Source organism: Camelus bactrianus, chromosome 3, assembly GCF_048773025.1.
Source record: "Camelus bactrianus isolate YW-2024 breed Bactrian camel chromosome 3, ASM4877302v1, whole genome shotgun sequence".
NCBI lineage: Eukaryota > Metazoa > Chordata > Mammalia > Artiodactyla > Camelidae > Camelus > Camelus bactrianus.
Window position 1 is genome coordinate 131023451 of NC_133541.1, and position 13698 is coordinate 131037148.

At 43.1% G+C, this 13698-nt stretch overlaps 1 long non-coding RNA gene across 4 annotated transcripts in view; it reads left to right on the top strand.

The window, feature by feature from the left end:
• The window catches only part of LOC141577139 (uncharacterized), a 440247-nt gene that overhangs the window by 24345 nt on the left and 402204 nt on the right, over positions 1-13698 (top strand). For all 4 annotated transcript variants that reach the window (XR_012505769.1, XR_012505770.1, XR_012505764.1 and 1 more), the window contains exon 2: positions 8798-8921. This is a non-coding gene — a long non-coding RNA (uncharacterized LOC141577139). The remainder of the gene's footprint in view (positions 1-8797; positions 8922-13698) is intronic.

The following is a 13698-nucleotide window of genomic DNA, read 5'->3' on the forward strand; positions in this document are numbered from 1 at the left end:
CCTTTCCCCAGACTTGGTTTTGGAGTTAAGTCAGCATCAGTGGAGCCCTCTCTTTAAAAGATGAAGAGAACATTTGCTCCTTCTCCCTGGTTGGGGACTTGGATGAGATGAGGTACCAGATAAAGAATGGAGCCCCAACTCATTCTAACATCCGCTCGTTCCATTCCTTTCTCCAGGGAAAAAGAGTACAATTCAACACTATAAACATTGATTGTGAGCTAATGAGATAGACAGGACAACCGATCATTTATTAAATATCCTTTCATGCCAGAAACAAATGTATTATACACACAAAAAGCACGCAAAGCACGGTAGTAACGTGATTACACACGTGGGTCCGAGTTCGAGTCCTGCTCTGGAGTGACCAGTCCTGAGAGATGGAGAAATGTTAGGTCAGCTTAGCTTCTCCCGGACTTGTTTGCTGTCCTGCAAAGACGGGCTTGCTAGGCGTCCCTCCCCCTTAGAGGTGCTGTGGGGTGTAAATGGCGCGTGGGCAGCCCGAGCACAGCTGCTCATTCCTCGTAAGGGCAGGATAGCATAGCTTTTGTGATTACGGCTTTAAGACCGTCCCGTGTAGACTCTTAGTGCTCCGAAGGGATGCCTTGTGGTTTGGAGATGGGATTCTCACTTCTGTAAATACCCAAGGATTGTGTTATTGGGCCGTGCTGATTTGAATCTATTCTTTAGAAAGTACATATTGTAGATATATTTTTCAAGCATGCATGCTTTTTTCTTTTATTATTTATAGTTCTACCGTCTCTCTTGGTGTGACTTTTCATGGAATCCAGGAAACAGTCCTAAGCCACCTGCCTCTTCACACTTCTCCGTGGTGGTTTACTTCCCTGACTAGAAGAGGGTTCTGCATAGGAAATTTTCTTTGTTCCCCTCTTCTTGGAGTCTCTCTGTCTGTCTGCCCATCTCTCACCTGTCCATCTGTCCATTTATCTACCCACTGAATCTTCTGACATGTTCCAAAAAGCATTTCAGGCAGCTTACAGAAGAACAGATACCAAATAAACAGGTGAGAAAATGGGGCCAAGTTCAGACAGTGAGGCTAGGAGGCAAGCCTGTGTGAGGGTTGCTGGCATGAGAGACACGCGTCTGCCCTGTGACTTATAAGATTGACAGCAACAGTGTGCCTGAGGCTCCCAGCAGACACAGGGAAACAGGGTTTGTGGGAGATGCTCACTGGCTGCGAAATAAATAAGTGGCTTAGGAGAAGCCCAGCCTTTCCAGCTACTAAGGCTTAGGAGAATATTTTGAGTTTCTTCCAAAATCAGAATATTGCATCTTTTCTTTTTTCAGAGATCTATGTATAGTTTGTTACATTCTATACCTGGAAATTTCTCCAAAACTGCTTCCCACATGAGTCCCATGGCTCGGGAATGGGGTGGTTCTGCTCATTGACGGGGGTTGTCCAGAAACAGAAAATGACAGCCTCAAAGGAGCCTGGGATTTGTCAGTTATGTTTTGTCAGTACTGTAGAGTTCAAACTCTTTCACAGTATCTCTCCATCTGAGGCGGCAGCGTGCTCTCTTACCAGCATCAGGAGCTCAGGACCACAGGATGGTGCGGGCTGGATGCACTGCCGTCAAGACAGCTGTGCTAGTCACTGCAGGTGTGGTTCTTTTACATACGGCATTTCATGTTCTTTACTAGAATGTTTCAACAGGGAGTTAATTAACTGAGTCAATTCACATTTAAGAAATATGATGCTTTGTTGAAAAGACAGTTATAGGCAGAATATAAGCTGTGAAGACTTTAAAAACGGTTTCATTACTGAAATTTCTGTAGGGAAGATACACAGTTTATCTTATTTATTCCTCTGTTTTAAAGTAACAAAGAAACAAGACAGAAAAGGCAGAGGATGGTTTCTGTTCTTCCTCTCCGCTTGCAGGTGCCCTCACCTCCAGTAGCATCCATCCAGACACCAGCACTGACACTGGCCGTGCTCAGAACTGCCTCAGACCTGAAGACACAACTGACAAATAGAAGGGGGCCACGCCCTGTTACAGCAGGTGCTCTCACTTTGTGGGTCCTTATGTAACTGCACGATGTTAATCAGGATCGCCCGTTCTACATTGAGTAGCGCTGCTGCGGTGTCCCCTAGTTACTTGTTTCTGTAAGTATTCATGTATTATTCCCCAATGCGTGGTACTACACGCCTAAAAATGCTTTTTTCAGATGAAAAATAATTTGCATTTAATATAATAAGTCTGAAAAAAGGGGCAAAATAGTCTATCCTTGTCCCGCTACTCAGAGATAATAATTAACATTTTAACATTTATTTTCTGTTCTTTTCGTCAGTGTGTATCAGCTCTGTCATAAAAACCAGTGAGCACTCTGTCCCTGTTTACTGTGCGGAGATCTCCATTTTCCATTCGGCTTATTACATGTTTTTCTACAATATTCTATATCCCCTGGCATGATTTTTAATGACCAGTGTAGCATTCTGTCTTAAGGAATGCATCGTCCATTTTACTTCGGACTTAAATAAACTTTTAAATTCCAAGTATACTTAACTGAAATACTGAAAAGAGAACTGTGGTGGTACAGGAAGGCCCCTAACTCCCTTCCCATTATTTCCTGAGAGTAAAAGCTGTGGAAAATTTGGTATATATATTTCATGACCTTTATGCCTATGAGATACATATATATACACATATGAGAAATCAATGTATAGGTGTGTGTATATATGATTTATTTAAAAATGAGACCATACTATATGTTTTTCTGCAGCTCGCTTTATTCACTCAGGGGTATATCATAGACGTCCTCCCACTCCAGACTCACCCGGTCCTTTCAGATAGATTGGAGGGGTCTCCTGATGTGCGGGTGTCGTCTCTTGTCCACGGACACATTTGGTGGGAGAGTGCTGTGGACAAGGCCCTGTACCACGGCGAAACACCGGCTCCCTCAGCGCCCGCAGCTCGCCTTGAATTACCATAACATTGTCTTAATGGTGGACAGTTAAGTTTTCTCCACTTTCCACTGTCAGAAAGAATGTTTGACTTGCATCCTTCTTGTACAGACATTCCTGTGATCTTGTATGTATATTCCTTTAGTTAAGGCTTCTGGAAATTTAGTCCCTGGATGTGACACTTACATTCATCACAGACTCCTTTCAAGTGAGTCTAGAAATTCCTTCTCCATTGGGGAATGAAAAAATGCACAATTACTTATGTAACCAATTCTCTATCGCTGGATATGATTTCACTTCAGTTTTTCTTCCCACCTTTGTAAACAGTGCTGTGTAAATGCCCTGATGGATACATCTGTTTGGACTGATTGTTTTTTTTCTAAAGAAACGATTCCTGGAAGTGGAGTTGAGTCAGTGTGTATGTACGTTTTTCAGAGTTTACATATCCATTGATATGTCATCCTCTGAAAAAGTCGCTTATGATTTGTTCTCCCACAGATGGACACTAACTAGAATATCTTAAAAATATTCGCCAATATGATAAGCAAAAGTGCTTTTTCATTGTTTTTGTTTGCATTTGATGACCAGTGAAGTTTTGAGCTTTTTTCACTCATTAGCCTTTTGAATTTTTTAAAATGAATGATTCATTTTGTCCTTTGCAAACATTTAAGTGAGGGAGCTTCTTGTTGCTTTGTGACAGCTCTTTGTATGTTATGAAAATTTACTTCGTGACTTCATCAACATGTATCACAGAGCTTTTTCTTGTCATTTCTTTCCTTTCATTTTGTTCAGAAAGTTTTTTATTCTTGTTGTGGCTCAAACTACTCTTAAGATAGTAAATGTCTTCCTTATGGGTTTTATCTTTGACATTCTTAGAAATACTTCCTTATAATGGAATAAATCTCTTCTGTAGGTTTTTTTAATCTCTAAGGTGGTGATTATAATAGTACTTGTTATAGTGAGGAGAAGTTGAGTTAATAAGAGCAAAGGGCTGTATTTGCTGTTATTAGTACTTTTTAATATTTACATCACTATGTGCAATTTATCTTGTGGTCATTATGACAGGAATAGAATTTATTCTTTCTAGGTGATTCTGATTGTCCCAGGACAATTATTGAATTCATACTTTTCTCTTTGATTTGAAATCCCACCTGTACAAAATAATTACATACACTAGAGTCTCTTTTTGTACTCATGGTTCCTTTCTGTCAATCTCCCTTCCTTACTCCAGCACCATATCTTACATATTGTAAAAATTTATTTAATCACTGGCAGTCTGATTTTTTTTTGATTCTTTTCTTCCATCCCAAATTTTCTTGTCTAGTATTATGACTTTATTATTCCTGAAGAGTTCCAAATATTTTGTTCAAGTTAAAAAAAATCAGATTGGAATTTTCATGGGAGTTTTTAGTAAGTTTTGAATTATTCTTAGGAGAACTTACATCTTTACAAAACTGCTTTCCTCCATGCAATATGTTTATGTCTCTACATTCATACTTCTTACTTTAACACTCAGTATAGTCCTGAAGTTTCTCCATTTAGAACATGGGCATTATTTTTGAATTTATTCCAGTTTATTGTTTATGTTTTTGTTAATTTTGTGAGAATTTTTTGCTATTATATATTTAAATGCTTAAAACTGACATTTAGAAAGTAAGATTCGGTTTGTCAATACTCAATTTGTAACTTGTCATTTAAAATTGTAAGTATTAAGCACTTGTTCCAGAATCCTTTCTTTTCTGTTTTTAAAAATTTGTTTCCAAGATTCTCAAAATGGTCATAGCTAAGTAGTAGTATAGGTGGGGAGACAGATGGAGAGAGGTAGTGTGGCTCATGTACAGACTGTGAGCAGTTTCATGGCTGCCTTTAGGCTGGAGAAGCCGCAGAAGAGCCCAGGTTAGACCGGGGGTGGCTTTGTATGCACTTGAAAGCCAGCTTTCCTGCCTGTATGGTGAAGACTGGTGGGCGTGGCAGGTAGATGATCAAGGTCCGATGGAGGTCATTGGCTGCACAGAGCGCTGTGTCTGTGAGAACTGGCTAACATTACCATGGGAAATGCTTGGCGCCAGGAACACTGCAGGGGAGCTGGGGAGCCTGTGTGTTAAGGATTTTCCAGTCCTGGGAGTGGGAAGAGCAGACTCTGCATTCAGATCTGAGTTTGAATTCATCCTCTTTAGTTTACTGGTCCTCTGACTTTTGTCAAGTTATACATCCTCTTTGAACTCCTGTTTTCTTGTCTCTCAAAACAGGAGAATTACAGCCTGCTGCTAGAGTGTTTGATCAGTGTAAATGATTTGTGTGTATAAGATGCCACGTACAGCCACAATCTCAGTGAGAAATGGGTTGTCGCCTCTTCTTCTGCAACTCAGTGCTCGATAAGACATCGGGGGAAAGCCAGTCCCTAATTTGTTGTGATGCAATGAGGAACAAAATTAACGTCTTGCCTTCCCCTAGCAGTATTCTTACTTCTTTGTTTCATTTACCTCTTTCCTCCTTTACTCTCCCCTTTCACCTCCTCCACCAAAAGAGACTGAGACTGTCTGAGAACACTACATTCAAATTACTTTAAATGTTGGCTCATCCCCATGAAATTACAGTGACATTAAAAAAAATCTGTACACATCCCAGACGATTATATTTGATTTATACACACACACACACACACACACGCACACACACACACACACAATCAGGATGCCTCCCGTTTGCTGAAGGAGAAGGACCACTTTTTCTGAGTTTTCATTCACTGAGCGTGAGAGGAAAGTCTCTTAAGCAGAAATTCACCTGGCTTCATGCATGGTTTTTTAAATTGGATTTCTGCTTTGTGTCCATAGAAATATTCTCCTATTAGAAGAGGGGAAGTGGAGACATAGATATTCTGCTGAGATATTGGTGTCATCATATTTGAGTTGGAAAGGACTTATGACAGCATAGAGTTGTAACTTTTTATGGGTGAGAATCCATGATAGTGTAACTTGGACAAGAACCCTGGTCTTCTGTCTTCGTGTCCACGTGGATGAAGAGGCAACTGGGTGGGGGATGGCAGGGATCCTTCTTGCTTGAGTTCCAGGGTCGTGCTAGTTTTCATTGTTCAGCTGCCTTTAGTTTATGTCCATGTGGCCTCTCATGGGAAGGTCACTCTATCCTGATAGATTGAGTTTCTAATCAGCAAAACGGTCTGGACCCACTCATGATTCCCAGAGATTTTCTGCTGACCTGCTGACACTTTATATACATGAGACCTAAGAAACTGCTGGATATAAAATCCTTAATGTTATCATTTGCCCTCGAGTTCCATAGGAATGTAGTGCTGTCTCAGGCTGTCTAAGGCTAGATCTGAACAAATATAGGGTGATAGGCTGCGCAGCTGGACCCTCCCCAGTCTAATGGGATTTCCACCTTAGTTTTTAGAATCAGGCAGATTAGTTCAAATCTTGCCTTTACCATTTATTAGCTTTGTGACCTTGAGGAAGTAACTTTACTTTTTGAGGGACCAGTTTTCTTTATCTGTAAATAAGTTCAGTATTTATTTTAGGGTTTTTGTTTTAGAATTGAATGAATCAATTCCTTCATTTATTCCTAAAATACAGATCACATGGTTCTATGCTGGTGCCTTATTAGTTGATTTCTAAGGGACTCAGCAATGAGAATGTGAGTGAGGAACCCTGGATAATAGAGCTTATATTCCAGGATATGCTTGTAAAAGACTGGATTGCAGTGGATTTTTAGTAAATGTCCACTCCATTCCTAATCCCCATTGATTGTGTATATATCTTTATACTAATATATGAACAATTTTTTATTGCAATTTAAGTCTCTGTAGTATTTAAAGTATGTAGCTATAACAAAAATACGTGAAATAAAATTATCTGACTTATATTTTCTTTTCAATAAGCAAAACAAAATAAAATAGAAAAGAAAAGAAAAAGTTTTGAAGGAGTAGAAATAATTTTATTTCCGTGGAATCAACTCCCTATGTTAGGATTTTCGGTTGTGTTCTTAAACAGCATATAAAATTGACAGGTTTTGTGTTCAGTTTTGATAGCTGGGTGAGTATAGTTTCATTTTGTGGTTGTCTTTGATGAATTATTTGCACTAGATCTTAAGTAATGTGCATGTTACATATTGGAAACGAGGAAACATTGGAGACATACTACCTCCAATGCAGTCATTTTGTTACCGAGTCCAAACTCATTCTGCTCACCAAATGACAGGCCAATAAACTGGGAGATGAGGTGTTGGAGCGAGGAATAGTGACTTTATTTGCAAAGCTGGCAGATCCAGAAGATGGCAGACTGATGTCCTGGAGAATCATCTTCCACAAGTCAGAATTGAGTCTTCTTTTATACTAAAAAGGGGTGGGGTTTTGATTGGTTGATGGAAACTTCTTGTATGAATTGCTTGTCCTTTGAATCCGCTGTTCTTGCAGCTGTCCATGCGGATCAAATCATGTTGCCCCTGTGAAAACTCCAAAAAAAAAAACAAAGGTTATTCTCTATTTTGCAACTTGCCATCTCTACATAAGTGCAGATGAATTAGCATCCTTCAAGATCACGGCCAGGAGAATAGGCTGTCCTGGATATTTCAGTCTAAAGGCAACTTTCTTTTACAAATGGTGCAGAGCTAGGAAGTCTGAGCCTAGAAAATAGGGCACAGGGTTAAAGCCAAAGGAACAGACCTAACATGGGGTCAAAATTGTTCTTTTCTATTACAATTCCCTTTTCTGCTTCATAGATAATTTTAGTAAGAAACATGAGCAATTTTGTATTTTTGCTTCTTAATAACCGATAAGTGGGCCAACTATATTTTTGTGAGCAGAGATGCTGTGCGGGCATAGGGGTCACAGCACACTCTTGTTGGGGGTGGCCGACCCTGAAACATGTCTGATGCCACGTGAGTGTTGGTGAGGGTCCCCCTAGCCAGCGGCACTCTTCAGGAAGTAGCATATGTGCTTTGACTTCTTGAGACCACATTTTCGGCTGCAGGAAATTTTTTCAGATACTGCGATTGAAAAATCACTCCAGCTGGGGATAATTAGGGAAAAAAGGAAAAGGAAAAGGGTTTGGAGTAGAGTAGAAGAGAAGGACATAAGATCACGGAGCCTGAGTGCTTGGCAGCGGAGCCTCGGGATAGAGGGTAGCAGAGGTGGGGAGGGGCCTGACCCCGGAACCAGCTCCTGCACCTGTCCCCGTGCCCAAGCCACGTAGCTTCCAATGGGCCTGGGACACCTCTCTGGGCTGGATGTCACCCTGTGCAGAAACTTGAAAATCGAATGTAAGTGGTGGGCAGCACTCACCTAGGGGGTCACTGTGGATTTCAGTCAAGTTCACAGTGCCTTTTCTGGTCATGTGCCTTCACTTGTCCTTTATCTCAGGATCTGAGGAGGAGGAGAAAGGAACTCAGGTAGAGATCCAGGAAGATATCCGACTGTGTTAAGAGAGGACAGACACAGATACAAGGGGACCGAGGACACTTGCAGCAAAGTAAAATGACTTCACAACTATTGCTTCAGAGCTGCAGGTGTGAGAGAGCCTAAGCCTGTTTCAGAGTGCAGGGGACAAGCGAAAAGGAATGGCAAAATTTACACTGAAATTTGAAATTTTGTTAAATAGCCTGTTACTGTTGCTTGTATCACTTGAATGAATGCAGGCATATTTCTGTGGGCATTTATATGTTCACTCAACCCCACCAGCCACTCTTGCCCCCATCGGGGATGGGCTTTCTCAAGCACAGTTCACCTCCTGCTTCGGTGGGCCACGCTTCGGGTCCTCGCCTGGGGCCGGGCTGCTGCAGGGCACTGAGTCCCTGAGGCACGGCCTGTGATACACGACAGGAACATCTCTGCTGTCGACTGAGGGCCTCCTTTTCCCCCTGCAGTGTAAGAATTCCGGTGACTGAGTTAGAAGCATGTTTCCAAGCTGTCCGTGTCCTCGGCATCCAGAAGCGGAGCCTGGAAGCTTCCGAATTTCTCCAGAATGCAGTCTACATTCACCTTCGGCAGGTGAGTGTATGTCCTTACACAAGTGGAGGAATTACTGCAGTTTTCCTGGAACTTACTCACCACTAGTCCATCTGATTTTTCTGTGCTAGGATTCAGTATGGCCTGCTAAAAAAACTGGAGTCAGATATTGAAACCCTGATGAAGAGGATTATTTATTTTATTTCACTATATGATAATCTTTTACTTTCAAAATTCAGAATTTTTGGTTCTTTCAGGCATTTTTGGGGGGGTTGGCAAAACAAATTTGCTCTTACCGTCTTTGCGACCTGTTGCTTTGTGCCTCTCACCTGTCTTCTGTCACTTGTGAGGCAGTTCCATTTGTGACCCTGTCCGGGTTGTTCATGTTATACAACATAAAGTCTGTAAAAGTACAGTCCCTTTTACTCCGAAGACATTCCACAAATAACTCCTTAAATCTGGGTGTGGTTTTAAGAAGACAGAATCATTAGAACATGTAATTGCAGGTTGCTAGTGCAAAATCCCCAAATCAATAGTCCAGCTCAACATCTAAAATCTTTCTAATCTACCTTGGATTTGTATGGATAAGTGAAGCAATTTGCTAAGAATTGAACACCAGGTTTAGAATACAGGCTGGTGTAGCTCAGCAGGTCCTCCTGAGCCAGCGCTGTGCCAGAGGGCGGGGCCGAGGGAGAGGGCGGGGCTTAGGGAAAGAGGAGGGCCAAGGAGGAGGGGGGTCCTGCCCTCCCTGAGCTGACAGTTTCATGGCAAACACCTTCACCATGTGAAGAACTTGGAGTTTCTTCTAAGAACACTAAGTTTGAAAAGAGTCATAAAAGAACGGGAGTGACAAAATCCAATTTGTCTCAAGTAGGGGAGAGCAGCTGGAAGGCCACTTGGGAGACTCGTGAGTCCAGGTGGGCAGTGTTGGTGGCTTCTACCTGAGCGGTGGGACAGTCAGTGGGACAGTCACCTGGAAAAAATGAACAGATTTTAGGCATGTTTAGATGGTAAAAAGGAAAGGATGAATGATGTCTGTGAAGGTAGGATGGAGTAAGGCCCAGGTTTCTGGGTGGATTAATGAGGTAAATGATGGTCCTGCTGTGCTCTGAGGAGGGAAAGCTGCAGAGGGAGCTTTGGGGGAACCCTGACGAGTTCAGCTGTGGATAAAGTGAAAGGCTGTTAAATGTGTGGTCTGGGAGCTCAGGTGAGAGCCAGTAGCGAGTAGGAGGAGGGGAGAGAGACGTTCAAGTCATTTTGTCTTGTGAGCATACAAATACTTATGAGTAATGATACACTTACGCCTCTATATTCTGGATTTAACACCCATTAACATTTTGTTATATTGACTGCAGAGGTTCCTAATATTTTTTAATAGAAATAAAATAAATAGAAACAAAATAGTGGAGTTAATAAACATCTTAGAGTTGATGTGTGTCCTTCTATGTATTTTGATACCTCATCTGTTTATAACCATAATCTATAAAAAGTTAACTAGTTTAGCATGAGTGTTAAACAGAGGGACGTGACACACAGTTTTGGGGCTTGAAGCTGATCTTCTCGGGCAAATTATGTAGCCTCTCTGTACCTTTGTTCCATCTTCTGTGACTGCCCCCGGGCCCCTCATCACAGATGATTTCCTAGACTAGATGATGGGAGGGAGGCTGCTGAAGGGAGTAAGAAGTGGCAACTGCTAGGGACACTTAAGAGAGAGACAAAAAGGGATTAAAGTCAATAAACTCAGTACAAACAAATACTCTCAAAAGAGAAAGAATCCTGCAGTGTTTTGAGCCACTTAGCATAAGGGAAACAAAATCACGTGGACCCAAAGCTCTTGAGCATGTGAGTATTGTGGGTGGGAATGTGTCATCAGAAAAGGGTTGAGAAAAGGTCTTTTGGTTTCCCTTGACGTTTCCATTAAGGATGGGGAGCAGAAGTGAAAACCCTCAGCTTCAGTGGAAGCTGCTGTTTTGTGTGAAACTGACCAAACTTTGGAGACCAGTCATCAGCGGTGCTGGCAAATGAAGAGATTTCGGGACTGGGTGGGGCACTTGCTGTGACTTCCAGGTGACCTACTGGCTGGGGGCTGTGAGGCGGGCAGTAGGTTTGCAGGGAGACCCGGGCATAATCCCTGGCTCTGAGGCTGCTGGTCTGACTAGCAGACCTGGGCACAGGCAGTCCTAATGGGGCAGCTCGGGATGTGGCCTGGGACACCTGCCGTGCTGAGGGGGAGAAGAGCGCTTCCCTGAGGGGGTGTCCCTGCGGAGAGTGGAAACATCCTCCTGCAGGGGAGGAAGAGCCTCTAAGCAGGGTGCTGGTTGCACAGGCAAGACCACCATGAGCACTGAGGTTTTGGGGAGCCGGAAGTCACACAGTGGCCCGAGCAGCCTTGTTCCTGAGAAACTAGAGGTAGAAGAGGCTGAAAAGTCAGGCTAGTGTCAGACACTGTGGTGGGTTATGAGTGACAGTAAAGGACTGGTCAGGCAGGCACGAGAGAACCCTGTGGGTGTCCCAGCTGGAGCGTCACGCCAGAGGGTGGAGCTGAGTTATAGACTTTGCCACTTATTAGCTGTGTGACTTTGAGCAAGATCACCCCAACTCTCTATATATACCTTCATCTGTAAAATGACACAGTGACAAGCTCGTGTCATCAGAAGGCTTAGTTTAGCTCTGATCCTCTGTGTCCAGTCCGGTCAGTGCTGCCCTGCAAGCTTCTGCAGTGGCTGCTCTTACCCTGAGATGGGAGGGCATAGAGGGGCTTTGTAGCGCCCGAGGGCATGAAGGGGTTGCTTTAAGAACAGACATGTAGCCGCCTGCAGCTGCAGGCCTGCAGGCAGTTTGGTTGATGGTCCTGGAGAGGACTTTGGAGGCCTTAGCATCGTCATAAGACTTGTTTTCCCTTTGGGGCCAGAATTGCCTATGCAAATTAATGTGGAATATTTGGGCTTCTGGCAAAGCTGTTTTCAGAGATGGTAATATACATAACATATCGTAGAAAATATAATGCTTTTATTTAATCTGTGGGACTTTGCAGCTGTTGGGAAAACCTCTGTTGGCCTGGTCTCCACGGAGGGCACTAGGGGTCGGCAGAGCGTGCGGGAGGGCAGGTAGCCTGCAGTGCTGCTGCGGGGTGTTCTCCCGAGTAGAGCACTGTGCTGAGTTGACTCTTCTCTGAGTTTGGTTGCCAGATGAGCAGACAGCAAATTAATGAGTTCTGGTGGGATTGTATAATGACAGAAAGAAAGAGGGACCCGTAGATTTTCTGGACTAGAACACGCTTTTGGTTCCTGATCCAGTGTGTTCCATTACAGAATTGATGAGTTGTGTCTATTCTTGGACTTGTCGACTGAAAGAAATGTGTAGCCTGAAAGTTTAGAGTTACACTTTATTAGGCGGGAGGACTCGAGGCGGGATGACAGCCTTCAAATCTGTCTGAGGGACTGCTCCCAAGAAGTAGGGGAGGATCTAGGATTATATAGGAGCTTTACAACAAAGACCAGGGAGTTGGAACAATAAAAGATTGCTTGTTATCTAAAGAAATCCAGGCATCTCAAGTTAAAGAATTTAGTGCCTTTGTATGTATCATTTGACCTCACTGGATTCATTCTTTAGACAAGCACCTAGCTATCTAGGGCAATTATCCTGTCTTCTTATTCTCAGTCTGTTCAGAGGGCAGCATTGTGAGTGGCTGTAGAGGCTGGGCTTCAGGTCTGTCCGCACTGGGGGGTGGCGGCAGCCTTGATGACTTGGTTTCAGCATTCTTTGTTTACTGACATGGTTGTAGTATTTTAATTCACATTGTAGTATTTTCATTCACAGACTGATTGTGGATAATCTGGAAACTTGCAAAGAAAACGAGATGGAATTACTGCAGGTACTTTCTACTTTAATAAGCCGTGTGCAAACATAAACATGGAGGAAGCATACATTTGAATTTGGTGGTGTAGGGAAGGGTTTCTGCACATTACAGGAGAACGCAAGGCAGAATATCTCTTCTTTGTTGGCAGGGATGTGGGTCAACCTGTCTTTCTGTAGCGGTTTCTGAGAAAACTTTATGGTAATTAACAAACATTGACAAATGGTGGCACACTTTGCATTTAAGAGCTGACCTGTGCAAACGTGTATTGGACAGGTGGATTTCATAGGCAAGTGGTGAGGTGGATTGGAGAGAGGTGTAGCCCAGGCCTGGGCTCAGATTCAGGTTTAAATCGCCATTTCCTCACCAAAGGACCTTGGACTAGAGTGTAACCTCCATTAAACTGTTGGTGAATCTGTGAAATATGCATTATAATATTCGTTTCTTCCTGGGTTTGTTGTAAGTTTAAACAGTACTATAACACACATGAAACACTTAACAGGCACTTAGCAGTGTTCACTTTGTCCTTCCGCCCCGCTTAGCGTGTGTTACAGCCGTAAAGGTAGCATGTGCCTGTTGAGGACGTACTGGTAGCCCCTTGAATAGGTTGTGAATTTGGTGATTTCCTTTAATCCTTGAAACTCTACGTGCCATGGGCAGTTATTTTCATGAACAGATGAGGAATCTTAGGGTAAAGAAGACGGTGTAATTTGCCCAAAGTCAGACCATAATTTTGGGTGCAGGGGCCTCTGTTCAGCATGGGCCCCTGGGCTTTCTGCCCTCTCCGTTCAGCACCAGAGCCAGACGTGGAGTCGCCTGTCTCCCAGCCCAGAATATCCGGCAGGCAGCAACACAAACCTGGACCTGTTCTGCTTAAGCAAAAACTCCGGAGGGGAGGCAGGTACTAAAGTGATAAATGTAAAAACAGATGACTGTAAACTGTTATCAGCTCAGAGAAGGAAA